The sequence below is a fragment of the Hylobates moloch genome, unplaced genomic scaffold (assembly GCF_009828535.3).
Source record: "Hylobates moloch isolate HMO894 unplaced genomic scaffold, HMol_V3 SCAFFOLD_7, whole genome shotgun sequence".
Taxonomy (NCBI): domain Eukaryota; kingdom Metazoa; phylum Chordata; class Mammalia; order Primates; family Hylobatidae; genus Hylobates; species Hylobates moloch.
In genome coordinates, this window is record NW_026652282.1 from 113,155,840 (window position 1) to 113,169,485 (window position 13,646).

Sequence of the window (13,646 nt, forward strand, 5' to 3'; positions counted from 1 at the left end):
AATGAACCTCATAATCCAGCCTTGAGAGAAAAGTCTGTAGTAAGAAGGATAAAAAAAAATCTGTCCCATCCCACCCATAGCCCACCACGCATGTCCAATGGGAACAGAATCTGTCATATAAAAAGTGCCAATATGCACCACAGTTTAGTAGCTTGCTGCATAACTGACAAAACCGAGCTCATAATTAACTGACAGATTTACAGATTGCATACCCGGTCCCCTTCACCAGGATTTCAGCGCCAAGGATGGGTGTAAATAGATTTTCTTTATTCTCAAACACTGTGGATGATATTTGGTAAAACACTTACATTTCCTGGCTCCCTTCCGTGTTTGCTATCTTCCCCATGCTTAGGTCCCATATGGAAAAACAAGAACAAGAACGCTGAATATTTAGAGGGCCTTGATTTCCCTCCTGGCACCATACACCATCTGCACAGTCACTGCACCATCCTGTGGCCATGCCTGGAAACTGCACACTCCCTGCTCGTAGGCAGCCTGCCAAGGTTCCCTCTGCTGAAACATTGCAACCGGTCTATCACCATCTTGTCTCCTCTTTGCCTCTTTCCTACCACCAAATTGGAAAGGAAAGGCAATGCTACCAAAGCTTATCCATGGTGTTTTCTTATCTTTCTCTCTTTTAGAGGGTTTTTGTGTGTGTGTGTGTGCGTGTGTGTGTATGTGCCTACACACCCTGTCAGGACTGCCTCAATGCTTCAACTGGCTTTAAAGGCTCCATCAGAAATCCTGAAATTCAGATAATGAGACTTCCAGAATAAATACTGCACAAAGGTCCTATTCCCTTCAATCATCGATATCACCTTCCCCAAATAGCAGCTCTGTATTTGATTTTTAAAAGAATTCCCCTGTAATACTAAATAGCTTCTGAAGTGATTTTGAGAGAAACAGACACATTTTGCTTCAGCAGTAAAAATGACCCAAAGTAATGCCCTCATTAAAAGCAATAGCAACAAATAAACAAACAATAATCTGCTTAAACACTACAGAAGGAAATCACCTTACGAAGTCAGTAAAATGGTATGTCTCTGAGGTGTATGATGATGTGACATATTTAACAGAGTTTCCATCAAAGTAGACTGAGGCTGGATCAGTGAAACAAGAAATACACGACACACTCAGGCAGTGTTGATGAAAACAGTTCACTGCCTTCTTTTGTAGGGGAGTATGGAGCATTTGACAACTCACAAGTTCCAAAGAGTAAGGACTGAGTCAAGGCCATTGCCTTGGCTTTGTAATGTGTCAACTTGGGTAGGCTTGACCACATTTCCCAGCATTTGCTCTCCTGTGTGTTTTCTTTTGGTTGTTGTTTGTTTGTTTTTGAGATGGAGTCTCATGCTATCACCCAGGCTGGAGAGCAGTGGTGCAATCTCAGCTCACTGTAACCTTCACCTCCCGGGTTCAAGCAATTCTCCTGTCTCAGCCTCCTGAGTAGCTGGGATTACAGGCGCGTGTCACCACACCTGACTAATTTTTGTATTTTTAGTAGAGGTGAGGCTTCACCATGTTGGCCAGGCTGGTCTCGAACTCCTGACCTCAAGTGATCCGCCTGCCTCAGCCTCCAAAAGGGCTGGGATTACAGGCCTGAGCCATGGTGCCTGGCCCTTCTCCTGTACGTTTTGATTAGAGTGTCCACACTCTAATCATCTGTCCACAAGACAGATTCTTGGGGGCCATTCAGAAGGTAGAGGGGAAGCAGCAACAATTTTGCAGCTCACACACCTTGTTGCTTATGTTCTGGCTCCCTCTGTTGGTGTCAGGGCATGGCTGGGCCTGCAACTGCTCCATCTCTCCCTGTATCCTCTTTCTCCTTCTCCAACTTTTGGGCCAGGTGTGTGTGTGTGCTGGTCTCTGTAACAGTGTCCTAGCCTCTGCTGGCCGCCCGTGACGTCAAGGTCAAGGCAGCAAGTATTAACACATGTTTCAGTCAATCCTCGCAGCTTCCATTGTGTTCCTGCTTTCCCCAACTTTACATCCATCTTCACTTCCCAACTGCCCATCCTGTAGATGTCAAGCTTCAACATCAGACACCAAAAACTACCTTACAGAGATGGTTTAACCAGCTCCTACAATTACATGATTTCAAATTCCTGAAACAAATCTCTTTATAGGTAAGCAGGCATACTTGTAGTTCTCTTTCTCTCATTGAACCCCTGATGGATACAGCCACATTATGGAAGGGCCTCACACAAAGAAAACCCACCACACCATGAGCTGCCCTTGAAGTTAGTGAAGCTTTTCCAAGAATATAAATTCAATGAAGCAAGGCCTAATAAATTTCCTCTCAGAAAAAATTTAATCCAAACACATGTCTTGAGTGTCTGCTATGGGCAAGTCAATAATGGGAGATGGATAGTGTCTAAAAAACACATTCTTACCCTAAAGAATATATCTACAGTTCAGTAAGGGAGATAAGGCAGGCACACAAAAATAAAATGTAAGGCAAAATGTGATAAGCTTTGTAAGAGAGGTTCAAAGTGTTGTCAGATTGTCTTCCTGACCAAGGATCTAATATCTAACTGTGTATAGAAAGAACCACAAACACTCTACTTTATCACCTGAAGGACATGACTACTTGCTTTCAAGTTTTTCGAAGTGTACATAAATCAGGGAGGACAACGTCCTAATTAGTCACATGAAAGGCTGTTTATTGCTTGAAGAGAGCTCCTCAGGAGGAGTTGCTAAGTTGGGAGGCTGCCCAAGGCCAGGGGTCAGTATGCTGGGTCATGAGCACTGGGGCCTGTTAGGAAGTGAGCTGCGTGGATGACTGAGATGGAGCGCCCCCTGCTGAAAATGCCTCCATAACCTCAAGAACCACCAGCTGGAGGATTGATATGGGCCTGCTGATAGCCCAGGGCCACCTGCAGAGGAAACTCAAGATAGAAACCATGGAGATCAGGGATGACTAATTCTATTACGAGTGATCCTTCATGACAAAAGCCTTAGCAACAGAATTCATTTCAATCTCCATCACTCATTGATTAATTCATTCAATAAACATGGTATAGCAGTCCCACCTTATTTGTGGTTTCCTTTTCCATGGTTTCAGTTACTGTGACCAACTGCAGTCTGAAACTATTAAGTGGAAAATTCTGGAAATAAACAACTCACAAGTTTTAGATTGCACACTGCTTTGAGGAGTGTAATGAAATCTTGTGCCTTCCTGCCCCATCCTGCCTAAGATATGATTCATCCTTTTGTCCAGTGGATCCATGCTGTAGACACTACCTGCCCATTAATCACTTTAGTAGCCATCTCAGTTATCAGATGGAAAAAAACATAGTATATACAGGGTTTGTTACTATCCATGGTTTCATGCATCCACAGGGAGTCTGAGAACGCGTACCTCATGGATAAGGGGCCACTACTGTATTGGGTATCTAAAATATTCTTCCTCTCTTGTGACAGCATACCTTTTTGCATGGCCGGCTCCTTCTCATCCTTCATGTCTCCATTTAAATGTTACCTCCTGGAGTAGCTTTCCTTGATTAACCTAAATGCACTCTCTCTGTTACCCTTTATCACTTTCCTCTATATATTTCATTTGTGGCACTTAGCATGGTTTGGCATTCTAATTGGCTTGGAAGATGTTTTGACTAACATCAGTCTCTAATGCTAGACTGTTAGCTCCACAGGAGCAGATACTACATCTCTTTTATTCGTGTCTGAATACCCGGCATGAGCAGACTGTGGCATGTAGTAGTAGGTTAGGGACTCAGTAAATATTTGTAAAATAAGTGAATAAATGAATGAATGACTACCAAGGCACAGCACAAGGTGTGGCTCTATGAAGGTGACTGGCATAGTCCACCTCTCTGCCTTCCCCAAGCCAACAACCTAGTAAAGGAGACAAATGAGTGGCCATGAGAATGAGTGAGGGAAATGGCCACAGGCAGTCTTACTTATTACCTCCCCAAAATACACACACACCTACCAAGTTTTGGAAAATGTATTTAAGTCAAGGCAGATAGGATCCTAATTCATCACACAAAATACTATTCCTTACCTTACTGGAATGAGTGCTGGGATGGCAGCTGACACAGTGAGAGCAGGGCACAGAGGAGAGAAAACTAAATTCGGTTTCAGGAAGGTCAGGGAAGACTTGCTAGAAGTGGTAACATCTAATCAGGGTCTGAGGAGAAGTAGGGATTAACTAGGCTAAGACGGTGTATCTGCATGCATGCATGTTTGTGTATGTGTGCATGTGTGTGTGTGGGTGTGTGTGTGTATTATTGAGTGGAGGAGCATTCAGTAATAATGAAGAAGAATAGAGTGAAACAGATAAGGAATAGCATGGAAGCAGAGATTACCACATGCAAAATGTCTAGAGGTGAAATGAGAGATGATGGCAAGAGAGGAGAACTCAAAGAGCTCCTCACGGCTCATACCTGGAGTGTGAGAGGCAAGTGTTAAGCGATGGGACAGGCAAGTCAACAGGGGCCAGATCATGAAAGGCCTTGAATGCCAGACTAACTAATTAGGAATGATGCTTGAAGATATTCACTGGGTGTGCTTTATTTACAAAGATGCTATTTCATTGATTATGGATCACCAGGGATTAAAATAAATACACAAAAAAATTAACATTTAGTACTAATACTACAGATTTCCCTAGTTTTTCAGGACAAATACTGGAGCATGTAGACACACAGTGGAATAGAATGATAGAAACTGTGATTGCCATGGAAAATGCAGAGCAGGTGGTTGATGTATATATTGCCAATGCTGTATGCAACACACAAGGAATCCGAAGGACAGAGATGAGGACACCGTATGCATCCATTAACTAATAGGCATTGTTGGGAATCGACATTGACATTGTTCTTATCTACCAGAAAAAAAGACATCTGCCAACTTCAGGCAGATGTTACTCTGTCCAACAAAGTGCCCACTATGTGTAAAATGCAGCACAAGACTCCATGAGAGGAGAATGAGAGAAAATGTCCAGCAAAAAAAGAAATCTAGTCTCTGCAGGGATTTCAGGTAGAAGCATTTCCTTTTAGCTATAGTGAATTCAATTACTGGGTAACCTATCAGAACACAATGAATGGGGAAAATAATGTAAAACCCTACCGAGAAAAACAGTGTAGGTGTTCCATAAAAATGTACTGAATGAATAAAACACGTTAGTCAAAAACAATAATCAATTGCTTTAGTGCTAGAAATGTTTGCCACTATTGATCCAATTAAATTGCCAAGCACCAGAACTCTGCTCTAAAATACGGTGCATGCTTTAATTCATTTAATCATCCCCACAAATCTATGGGGTGAATACTGTTATAAATTCAACTTTAGAAATGAGGAAAGTAAGGCTCAGAAAGATGATGTGACTTACCTCAGGTTACACAGCTAATATGTGGTGGAGCCAGGACTATGGACCCCCAAAATTTGGCTCCAGAGACTGTGCTCTTGACCACTATACTATTGTAATAGAAATCCATTCCCTTAGGAAATGGAACAGAGTGTGCAAAAGAAAAGTAAGGTAGAAATCCTTTAAAAAATATTTTATTAAAACATTAGTGTAGTGCTGTGAACACTAGCCACAGAGAAACCTGAGATTTGGTCTCAGCTCTGCCACTAATTTCCTGTGTGACCTTAGGCGAGTCAATTGTCCTCTCTGGACCTCAAGGTAAAATGGAAAAAGAGGGGTGGAAACTTGACATGGGTTTGTCTGATGGTGTCGGAGTTGAAAGAAGCTTTAAAAATGCTTTTTGATGATTTCAAAAGAAATTTTGCTGCTTCAGATGTATCTCACCCACGAAGTGTGGAGATCACATTCTCTCTTCGATTTACAAAAGTACAGTGTACAGACTGTATATAGTGATGGTTTTTAATAAGAAATGCAATATATAAAGCACAGAGGGCCCAACTCAGACCAGAGAGACCAAACTATTTTGTTGAACATTAAAAATATTATCTAATAATGCCCTGCAGTTGGACCAGGAATTAGGCCTGTGGAAAGCAAAACACAGAATTATTGGTCAAAAACCCTGACACCAAGGGTCACGGTTGGCCGCTTTCATTTATGAACACTTGAAGAATACTTATGGGTCTAGTAACACTGTGTTCAAGGACCAGGGGCTCCCAAGCTGCCTCCCCAAGGACAAGGTACCAGGCAATTCCCTCCCAAAAAATGTGAACTGGCTATCTTCAGGTCCAGGGCCAAGTACTGAGCAGGGAAAGAACCAATGTCCAAAGAACCTCAAAGAAGGCAGTTGCTTTGTGAATATTCCTAACTGGAAAAGAACCCACTGTTAATTATTAAAGAAGCCAGGAATGGTTTCCTAGCTTGGCAGTATCAGGAGCTCAAGGCCCTCCATTCCCCAGTGCTGTCCTGGAAGAAGTTTTTGCTGTAGAAGAAAGCTCCAGTTTTAGCAAAGAAAACACCAGCAAAGCAAAGGCTTTGGAGGTAGACAAACCTGGGTGTGACACTCAGACCTGCTGCTTGCTAGTTATGTGGCTTGAGACACTCCTCTCTGAACCTCGATTTACTTTTCTGTATAATGGGGAGAAAATAAAATTTACCCGCAAGTGTTTTTAGAAAAATGAAATAAAGCTTCTTTCAGAGATACATACATAACAAAATATATACAGATGATGTCCAGGACTTGCTTTAATATATTACAGATTGTAGGGAAATTAGTGAGGACACAGATTAAATTAGATTGGCTGAGTTGATAGTTACTGAAGTTGAGTGATCGGGAAAGGGGGTTCATGATGCTGTTCTCCCTAGTTTTGCAGATAGAATCTTTCCATAATAAAATGTTTTAAATCATGAATAAGGTGAAGATATTGCACTCTGGATTTAGAACTAGGCTTGATTCTAAAGTATTAGGCAAGTTAATGAAGCTCTCCTGAGTCTCAGCATATTCCTCTGTAAAATGTGGGAAAGAATTTTTCCTGCCTCACTGGGTGGTTGTGAAGATTAAGTGAGGTGATGCAGACCAGGCACAGTGGCTTATGCCTGTAATCCTAGCACTTTGCGAGGCTAAGGCAGGAGGATTGCTTGAGCCCAGGAGTTTGAGACCAGCCTGGGCAACATGGTGAGACCCTCGTCTCTACAAAAAAAAAAAAAAAAAGATGAGGTGATTCATAAAAAGGCTTAGTACACTGTCTGAGCTATAATATAATTTCCACAAATATTAACTGCCACTGCTGCTGTTATATGAAGGGCCAAGAAGAGCACCTGGCATGCAGTAGGCACTTAATAAATGGTATAGATCATCATCATTACAATTAGCATCAAGAGTCAGACTCTTCACACCTGGTCAGGATGGGCATATATTGGCATTGAAGTCTCCTGGCTGAATAAGAACTGTCTTCCCTTAGTGGTGTGGGGCTGTAATAACTGTTTCAGTGCCTCAAGTTCAGAAATTTCCATCCAAGAATAGGACCAATTAAGTAGTTTCAAGTTGAACTGTCAAAACCATCCTCCACGGAGCTTCTGGAGCAGGAGACAGCTGGACATTGAAGAAGGCAGATTCAAGATTCAAGAAGGCAGGAGACAGCTGGAGATTCAACACCAGGTTGTTTCATTCATGGGGGGAGGGGGTTAGAGCAGGGCTCTTGGCCCCAGGACAGGGATACAGCTGGGAATCACTTTCTTAATAAGTATTCTCTGACCTCCCTCCTGGCTTCCTGCTTCACTGGCCCTAACTCACAGTAAAGTGCTCAATACAGGTTTGTCAAATGAATGGGCTACAAGACAGAAATCAAATTACCAGAAGCTGGACGCTAGATCAGCGAGCTGGAGCTAGGTAAATAAATGCTTCCAGGCCAGGGTTGGCAGCTCATGCCTGTAATCCCAGCACATTGGGAAGCCAAGTTGGGAAGATCACTTGAGCCCGGGACTTCGAGACCAGCCTGGCCAACACAGTAAGACCCTGTCTCAACACAAAATAAAATTATCCAGGTGTGGTGGCTTGCCTCTGTGGTCCCAGCTACTTGGGAGGCTGAGGTGGGAGATTCTGATTCAGAACATCTGCAGTGGGGCCTAGAGAATCTGCATTTTTGAACCGCATCAGGGAGGATTCTGAAGTCACAGGTCATAGCTTCTGTTCTGAGAAAGTTTTTGGAAGATGAGCCCGGTCGTCAAGAAAGAGGCTGAAGACAGAAGGATAGTTAAGAAGACATTGGGACCATCCAGGTGGGCTACATAGAAACCTGCCCTAGAGAGGGAGTGCTGGGAATATGCCAAGGTCCTGGGAGTTTGGAGAAAGCATGTGGACACTGGGAAGGGATGGGAAACTTGACAACTACTGATGCTTGTTAGTGCTTCTTAGGTCAAGCCCCCCCCTTTTTTTTTTTTTTTTTTGAGACAGGGTCTCGGTCTCTCTTTGTAATCCAGGCTGGAGTGCAGTGGCACAATCACAGCTCACTGCAACCTTGACCTCCCAGGCTCACATAATCCTCCTGACTCGGCCTCCTGAGTAGCTGAGACTACAGGCACACAATACCATGCCCAGCTAATTTTTATATATTTTGTAGAGAGGGGTTTCGCATTGTTACCTGGGCTGGTCTCGAACTCCTGGGTTCAAGCGATCCTCCCCACTCAGCCTCCCAAAGTATTGGAATTACAGGGATTACAGGCATTAGCCACAGTGCCCAGCCTTCAAGCTCATCCTTGATAAACGCTATTCATCTTAACTAATCAGTATTCAGGCTCCTTATTTCAACTTCCTTCCTGTGTGTTCAGCCTTGTGAAGCCAGAATCCATCTTTTTGACCAAATTCATAATGTCTTTGCCATATGGTCTCAAGGGCCTTGATGAACATGTAATCCTACTCTAGGTAGTTTCAGGGACAGAAGACCTCCTTCAGGACTGAGAAAAAAAAAAAAACAGTCTTGTGTTTTGGATGAATCCATGAAAAGGCTGATTAAGATTGGCTCCAGTTGGCTGGTTAGGTCTTATCAAGCTATGGTGTAGCACTCTCTTTTAAGACTTGACTGTTCTTCTCAGGTCCTTATAAGTCACATGAAATCCAGTAGAGCATTTTTAAGTCACAAAAACTGTTAAACTTTTCTTAGGCCCAGTTAGGCATCATTAAATCTTACTGATATTGGTGAAGTCACAAGATTGAACCAGGCATAATGAAAATAGAATTTGTACAACTTAATGAGATTTGATGAAGATTATTGAACCTTATTCTGTCCTTAAGGCAATAGGACTAAAATTTAAAAATTCAAATTGGATAAATGCAGAAGTTCATTTTTCTTGTTTGTTTTTTTGTTTGTTTTAAGTAAAGTAAGCTAGCTGAATTTACAAGTCCTGTGTGTCCCATTCCCCGAGGGCCCTCTGTGACTGCTAATTTGAAAACTAATATGTGCTAACTTTTAATGGGTTACTCTCTCTCCTCCCTCCTAGGTGGCATAAATGCATCTTAATAGGGTCTTCTGGACATGCTCCTTTCACCCACAGAAGAGAACCTTGGAGTGTAGGCATTCCAGGCACCAAGCCAGGCCCATAAGGGAAGCAGCTAGACCTTTGGAGTCCTCACAGATCTCATCAGGCAGACAAGCCCATACTCCAGCAATGTTGGGTGGAGAGATGAGTGGGAAAGGGGCAGGGCTGGAAGTGAGTCATCCTTGGCTAAGTGTGATAAAGTAAGTCCCCAATCAGCCAGAGACACCAGATAATGCCTTTTCATTGCTGGAGAGAGAATCAGTGACTCACTTGGCATTTTGTGGGTTACATCTTTCAGAATGTTTCTGTCACTGGCTGCATTCGAAGCTCAGAAGTAAACTTTAGGATAGGTCTTTATACATTTGATTATGTTACATTTGAAACACATTTGTTTTGTTTTTTAGAAAGGTTTCCTTAAATTAGTCACAACAGGAAATACACTCTTTTTCTTGCCAATATTTTTAATTCTTGATCTCAGAGTCAGTCTTTAGCTACTGAAGATATAGGAATTCAGTAGACATCTAGTCCTTATGCTAATAACAGTAATAATGATAATACTATCAAACACATATAAAGTTTATTTTATCATGCCTGTAATCTCAGAACTTTGGGAGGCCATGGTGGGAGGATTGAGCTCAGGAGTTCCAAATCAGCCTGGGCAACATAATGAGACCTTATCTCTACCAAAATTGTAAAAAATTAGCTGGCAGTGGTAGCATGCACCTGTAGTCCCAGCTACTGGAGAGGCTGAGGCCGAAGGATCAGTTGAGCTCAAGAGGTTGAGGCTGCTATGAACTATGATCACATCACTGCACTCTGACCTCAGTGACAGAGTGAGAGTCTGTCTCTAAAAAAATAAAAATAAAAAGTAAAGTTTGTTCTATATCAGGCACTGTGTTAAGTGCTTTACAGATACTAACTCATTTAATCCTCACAACAACTCTGAAGTTACAGCTTTTATTTTCTCCATTTATAGGTGAAGAAACTGAGGCATGGAGAGATTAGAGACTTTCCCAAGGTCACAGAGCTGGTAAGTGGTGCAGCTGGGATTCAAACCCAGGCAGCACGCATATAGAGTCTATACTCTCAACCTATAGCATCAGCAGTAATCAATTTGGTTAGGATAAACCATCCACTATATTCCTGTTTTGGAAGGGAATCCATGATACACTGTTGAACATTTTCATAAAAAAAAAAAAAAAAAGAAATCGGGTAACAATGAGAACAATATGGTTTTATCCTTTTAAATAAATAATATGTGTTTGTGTGTGCGGTTGGGTTGGAGGAAGAGCGGGAGGGAAGGGGGAGGGGGAGAGATAGCAGATTTGAATGTGGCTAAGACAAGGAGGTCTGGAGGAAATCATAATCACAGTAGTTATTTTGGGAAGGTGGGAGTTGTATAGGTTATTTCACTTTTTACTTTACATACTTATATGTTGTTTTAATTTTTAAAAGCATGTGATAAAACACATACACACACACACACACACACTCCAAGGAACTGGCAGGCATCAGCTATCTAAGACTAATGAAGAACTAATTAAGCTCTCACCTATAATTACTGACACAGCATGTGGCTTGGATTTCTGCAATCCTGAGAGAAAAGACCAGGTTCTCCCATGCTCTCAGGCCTAAAAGCAGTGACTCTCACATAGTAGGTACTCAGTAAATGTTGTTTGTGGTGGTATGGTATTGGAAAGTATGTTGTTTGAATCACATCTTTCTATTCTCTCAGATACTGGGGTCATTATAAACTCTGCCAAGTTTTCAATACTTAGGAAATTTTGATTGGCTCTCTAGTTCCAGGGCTGACTAACTTTTTCTTTGGGGGGCAAGAAAATAAGTATTTTAGGCTTTTGGGGCCATCAAATCTCTGTTGCAACCACTCCTGTTGCTGTTGCATGAGAGCAGCCAGAGAAAATATGCAAAGAAATGGGCGTGCTGTGTTCCAATAATATTGTATTTACAAAAGCAGGCAGAGGGCTGCATTTGGCCCCAGGACAGTAGTTTTTGGACCCTGCTCTAGCTGCTCAGAACAGTGCCATTTGCACTGAGAAACAGCTCGTTTGCTTTGTTTTCAGGATAGTTTTCTCCTGAAGTTCTGAGGGCTTTGCCCATTTGTGAAGATCTGAGGGATGTACTTTGCAAATTGTGAGGTGTTGATCAAATTCCTTAGACAGTTAAAACTGTCAGATGGCCTCATTCTTGCCAAGTGAGAGATTTGAGTTGCCTTATTCCACAGTCCCAGAGGGTTACATTCAGAGTCAGCATACTTTGGTTTTTTGCTAGAACTTTCTACAAAGTACTCGGCTTTTGTTTCTTTGCTTGGTTCAATCTCTAGAGAAGACAAGAGAGAAGAAACTTCCAGTCCACCTCTGATGGCCATTTGTGCAAAAGGAATACCCTGTCTCCCCTTTCCCAATTTTCAGTGTCAAAAGCAGTGTCTTCAGGTCAATGAATGCAAGAAAGCTGTGGGTTGCACATCACCAACCTGGACTATTCTGTGGTTCTCTTCTGTGACTCAGACCCAGCATGCAAGTTTTATGCTTCTTTTTACCCCCATACTCCACCCATGGAGGGAAACCATCCTTCCCATTGTGACAGCTTTATTAGATCCACCACCCAAAGGTAGTCCTGGTTGTACTTGGTTATCACCCCTATTGAGAATCCTAATTAAGTCCTGAGGAACCGAGCCAATTCGTTGTTTCTTCATTCTAGCTCCTCTCTGGGCTGCCTCAATAGCTCATTTCCTTAGCAGGTTTCCTATCTTTTCTCTACTACAGTTAGAGTGCCCTGCTCTCCATGAGTACCTACCCTCCTCAGGGGAAAAGGGAACCAACCTTTATTTCTGAAATATTTCAAGTTCTTGGACTTTATGTTCCTGTTCACAGATCCTCCCAAGGAGGTGTAGGATCTTTATACAATCAGGCTCTTTGGCAGCCCAAATATTGATCAAGAAGCAGTTGACAGGCAAAACCACGTAAGCTGATATGGTTAGGCTTTGTGTCCCCACCCAAATCTCATCTTGAATTGTAATCCCCATAATCCCCATGTGTCAAGGGAGAGACCAAGTGGAGGTGATTGAATCATGGGGGTGGTTTCCCCTTTGCTGTTCTTGTGATAGTGAGTCCTCACGAGATCTGATGGTTTTATAAGGGGCTCTTCCCCCTTCACTCAGCATTTCTCCTTCCTGCCACCTTGTGAAGAAGATGCCTTGCTTTTCCTTCACCTTCTGCCATGATTGTGAGTTTCCTGAGGCCTCCTCAACCATGCAGAACTGTGAGTCAATTAAACCTCTTTCCTTTATAAATTACCCAGTCTCGGGCAGTTCTTTATAGCAGTATGAAAATGGACTTATACAGTACATATGAGTAGTTTACAGGCTAAGGATACTTAACTATACCTCCAACCAAATTTGTAGCTTCCTTCTTCTAATCCCTTGGGACTGACATTTAAAGTCTCTTTGGAAAAGCGCAAGGACAAATCATACCCCACTCCCCCATAGTGCTAATTATAAGAGTTTGTTTGAAAAAATGTGCACATTTTGTGTTCGGGACTTTAAAAACCTATACATTAATGCTTACATTTAAACTCTACCCTGTGGAAAGAAGGGAGAATGAAGAGCACTATTTTTCCTTTCTACATGCTCTTAGATATGCAAGTATTTACTTTAATAAGTTTTAACTTAAAAGATATGCCTATTCATTTGCATAGCAAACTTTGTTTTACACCAGTAGTGTCCAATCTTTTGGCTTTCTTGAGCCACACATAAAATATACTAACACTAATGATAGCAGACGAGCTAAAAAATAAAGTCTATGCATAAATATCATAATGTTTTAACAAAGTTTATGAACTTGTGTTGGGCCACATTCAAAGCCATCCTGGGCCGCATGTGGCTGGTGGGCTGTGGGTTGGACAAACTTGTATAAAGAACATGGACTCCCAGAAGGAATCACCCCAAATTAAGGCCATTTTAGTGTGAGGGATTAGAATGGGCCATCTAATTTTCATACCTGGCTGCCAAGAGGAAAAAAGGAAATGTCTTGTTGAAAAAAATTCTGTTCTGGTTTGTGAGATCACAATGTCTAGTGGCTGCAAATCTTGAAATTATGAGATTACTCAGAGCCTGTAATTTAAACTTTATTTCATATCTATTGTTAAATTACACAAAATCAGTGAATGGTTTGTAAAGCTACACCAATGGACAGATGTTTGCAGTTGAAAT